The 4,174-nt window shown below is 59.9% G+C and overlaps 1 long non-coding RNA gene across 1 annotated transcript; it reads left to right on the forward strand.

Moving 5' to 3' along the window:
* LOC109490079 lies at nucleotides 1–2,444 on the forward strand. The gene is made up of 3 exons (XR_002143289.2): nucleotides 1–267; nucleotides 1,900–2,014; nucleotides 2,182–2,444. It is a non-coding gene; the product is annotated as an uncharacterized LOC109490079 (long non-coding RNA).
* Nucleotides 2,445–4,174: the final 1,730 nt, after the last annotated feature.

Here is a 4,174-nt window from a genome sequence, read left to right on the forward strand (position 1 = left end):
CGACCTTAGGACAGCGTGAGCCAAACCTCTCCAAGGGTGAACGGGTGAGAACACTGGGCCCAGCAGCTGTGGCGGCAGGACCCCATCTGATGGAAGGACACTCAGGAGTGCCGCGAGGTGCCTCCTGGGAGGACGCCAGCCAGGGAAGAGGAAGGAGGAAGTCATCCCCATACACTGGCGGGGGCTAGACACCACGCGGCAAGTATGGAAGCAGGACTGAGTGTGGGGTGCCCGCTGTGGCCTCACATTCGCAGGAAAGGTCGCCAGGTCAGTGCAAGAAGGCTGGCAGGCATGGCCAGCCCCCAGAGTGCCTGCTTTGGGGCAGAGGGACGGGGAGGGGGGAGATACGTATTTCACACGCTTCTGTGTTCTCTGAAGGTCTCCAGACAAGTGGGCATTGATGGTTTTCTAGAAAGCCACTGACAGTGGGAGGGAGGGGGCAGGAGGAAGGAAGCCTGGAGCCCTTGCTCCAGGTGGGGTAGTGGCCCAGGAGGGGCGGAGGGTGGAGGAAGAAGAAAGCACAAAAGGAGAGCTCTCATGTCTCAGGAAGATGCGATGGGGAGGACATGCACTTGTCCAAGGGTGGAGTCAGTCCAGGGGCTTCATGTCCTCACCTGGCTAAGGGTCGGGGGTCAGGGGTCACAGCACCAGTGAGGACATGAAATTCCAGGGGGAAAGAGCAGAGGGGGTGAGGCTGGGCCTCAGAGGAGGAGGGAACGGGGCAACCTTAGGCTTGGTCAGGCCCCTCCACCCCAGTGCCCCTGCCTCCCGCCTTAGCTTCCCAGGTCTTTGGTGAACCTGCCCAGCGGGGTTCCACTTGAAGCAGCATCCTGCCCTGCCCCCACCTGCCTGCCCCTATGTTTCCCAGTCTGCCACGGAACCTGTCACCCTCCATCCTGGTGCGTTTTTGTGTGTGTGTGGGGGGCCTTTCCTGCTCATTCCTGCCTGTGCCTACGTCCTGCAGGAGGGCCCTGGGGCAGCTCCGAACAGCAGGAATGACTGTCTCACAGTCCTGGAGGCCAGAAGTTCGATATCTGTTGTCATGGATCCAAATCAAGGTGATGGCGGGAGCTCCCTCCAGGGGCCCGAGGAGAGACTCCTGGCCTCTTTCAGCTTCTGGGGCCCGAGGCGTCCCTCTCGCCCTCTCTGCCTCCTAATCACGTGGCCGCCCGTTCGCATCATCTCCCTCTGCCTCTGTCTCGTAAGGACAGCTGGGCTGACGGGCAGGCCCGCCTGGATAAGCCAAGATAATCTCCCATCTCGAGATCCGTAACCTCATCACGTCTGCAAAGACGTCCCCACGGTTTTTTTGCCATTAAGCTGATGCTCACGGGTTCCAGTGTGTCACTGGGGGCCGTTATTCAGCCAACCGGACACGCCAATCACTCAGGACAGAACCTTCCAACACTCGACACGTTTCTGAATGAATGCTTGAGAAGAGAGGCACAAAATCCTGTCCAAGCTCCTCCCTCCTGGTACCCTTGTCCCCCTCTCCTGGCGTCTTTACCCATCACCCCCGAAAGGTGGGAAGCAGCTCCCAGAACCTGAAGCCACATGGGGTCAAAGACCCATGTCCTGGTTTTCTGAGATGGTCTGGCTCATTATGTCATGCGGTCCCCTACCAGGGAGGTGCAGGCTGGCCAGAGAAGGTGGGGGCAGGAGACAGGCATGCTCCGACCCCCAGGGCCCCTGCATGGTCCTTCCAGAAGGAGGCCCAGTGCCTCTCTGTCTTGGAGTTTCCATCAAGGGAGAGCAGCTCTGAACGCATGAATGGGAAGAGGGTGGGAAGAGGTAAGGCATGTGTGATTTCATAAGTGCTGACAGTGCGTGTGGCAAGTTGGAGCGAAGGGCCCCAAGCCTTCCTCAGTACGCAACTCACACCCCTGTCCTCGATCCTAGCCATGCCCTGAAGGGGTGCTGCCACGGGACCCCTGCCTTCCCACGCAAGAGACCCAGACACTTGGCAAAAGAAGTGATTCATGCACGGAAAGAGGCCACACTTCTGAAACACGGGGTGAGAAAAGCTCCCGACCGCGCACGGGATCCCGGCTGCGCAAGCCCTCTGCCAACATTTGGAGCTCACTTCCCCTGCCTCCCGGCCCCGTTCCAGAACAGAGCTCTGCCTACCCCAGCTCCTCCCCTTTGCGCGTCCCCGAGCCCTTGCTCATCCCTCCTCCACAGGCCAACTGCAGGCCAGGAACCTGGGAACACGACGGCACCATCTGCCATGCCAGGCTTCCGGCCACCGTGCCAGCCTCCACCTTGACCTTGACTCACAGAGTCGGGCTGGAATCAGCATGTGCCCCAAGGAGCAGAGACCCCGTGTGCTGGCCAGCAGCCACCCGGGAGTGCATCCAGGGGTCCTGGAGCGGCTGGGACCACCTCCCAAGGCGGGAGGGGCAGGCAGCAGGTTTCTCTAAGCTGCACCTCCCTGAAGTCCCCAACAGGCTGCACTCGTGCCTGTCTCCTGGGGGCCGAGAGGGGCGCCTGGCATTGCCTTCTGTCCCTGCCCTGTGCCCCTGAACCCAGCTGCCCGTGGCCTGCTCCTCAGACCACACAGACCTTTAGGAAAAGGTGGGTTATTTTCTTTTTTTAAAAATTGAGATGCAATTGGCATAACATAAAATTAACCACTTTCAATTGAACACCTCAGGGGCGCTTAGTGCTTTCATGGCCTTGTGCCACCACCACCTTTATGTAGTTCCAGAACATTCTTAACACCCCAGGAGGAGAAGCCCCACCTGTCAAACAAGCACTCCCCAGTGGGATTATTCTCGAAGATGCAAAGGAAGAACAGGCCCTCGCTGAGCATAACATATAAAAAGTGGTCATGACACGCCTCTACGTTAGTAAACTCCCTTGAATCCCAGTCAGATGGAGACTGAGAGCACCTGGCCCAGGTTCAAATCTCAACCCTCCCCTCTCTGTGCAGTTTCCTCCTCTGTGAAGTGGAGGGCACGAACACACCCCTGCTTGTGGGCCTGGGACACAGAACAGGTGCTGAGAAGAGCGTGCAAAATGAGTCACTGAGCACGAGGATGTGCCAGGCCTCAGTTTCCCCATCTGGGAACGGAGACAACAGTCACCTCCCAGGAAGTGTGAGGTCCAGAAGCAAGAACAACTGGAAAGCGTGTTGCATGCAGTAGGTGCTCAATGTGTTGGCCCTGCGTTGGGGGAGGGGCTCAGGCAGAGGCTGCCCAGGTGCCCCAGGGACCAGTCAGGGGAGGGAGGACTTGAGAGGCGGCCAACGTCAACCCCTGTGACGTGGAACCCAGGGCTGAGAACAGGGAGGAAGGAGAGAGCCGCTCCTGTGGGCCTACTGTGTGCAGGGCCCCGATGGGTGCTTCCTGTGCAGTGACCACGTATCCCCATCAGGTATGGATGAGGAGCCTGAGGTCAAGGCGGGGAGGTTGCCTGCCCACATCTCACAGCCGGAACAGCTACCGCGCTCTCGAGTTCACACCTGGGACTGGCTCACGGTGTAACACAGGGGAGGCTGGACAAGCCCCCCAGGTGGGCCTCCCGACTTCTCGCCCGGGGCTCCCCAGCCAGCCTGGCTCTTGCCATGGGATTCGGCTGGGGTGGGGGCTGGGCTGTGTGTACAGGGGCAGACACTCCGCTCCCGTGAGCTGCTGTCTTCCCGAGCGCTCCTGTGCTGGCGCCCTGGTAAGCCTGGCGGGAGCCTGGGGGGACCTGTGTGGAGGACAGCGTAGGACAGGGGCTGGGGCAGGGGTGAATGCAGAAACAGAGTGTGCCAGCGGAAGCACCCCACATGGGCAAGGGCATGGGGTGTGGTCACAGTGACAGGCAGGACAGAGGGGCCTGGAACCAGAAGGTGGGGGTGAGGGGAGGTTCGTGCAGCACACATAAAGGCCTGAACCGTTCTGTGTCCAGGGTAGGTTGTGAGCACGAGAAATTCATATTTCAGAAATGCCACTCGGGTGGGCGGACTGGGAGGGGAGGAAGCTGCTGGCAGGCGGGAGATGAGTCAGAGGGCTGAGCCCAGTCCAGGTGAGAAATATGGGGAGCATCCGAATATGGCCCTGGCGGCAGCGACAGGGGAAGGTGTAACCAAGAGGAAGGGTGCGGGGAACTGATGGCATGTGGGGCTGACTGGCTGCTGGGAGAGGCTGGTGGCTGGCATCGAACAGCTGGCTGTGTCTGTTTTGGAAAT

This window comes from Ailuropoda melanoleuca, chromosome 16, assembly GCF_002007445.2.
Source record: "Ailuropoda melanoleuca isolate Jingjing chromosome 16, ASM200744v2, whole genome shotgun sequence".
In the NCBI taxonomy this organism is placed as follows: domain Eukaryota; kingdom Metazoa; phylum Chordata; class Mammalia; order Carnivora; family Ursidae; genus Ailuropoda; species Ailuropoda melanoleuca.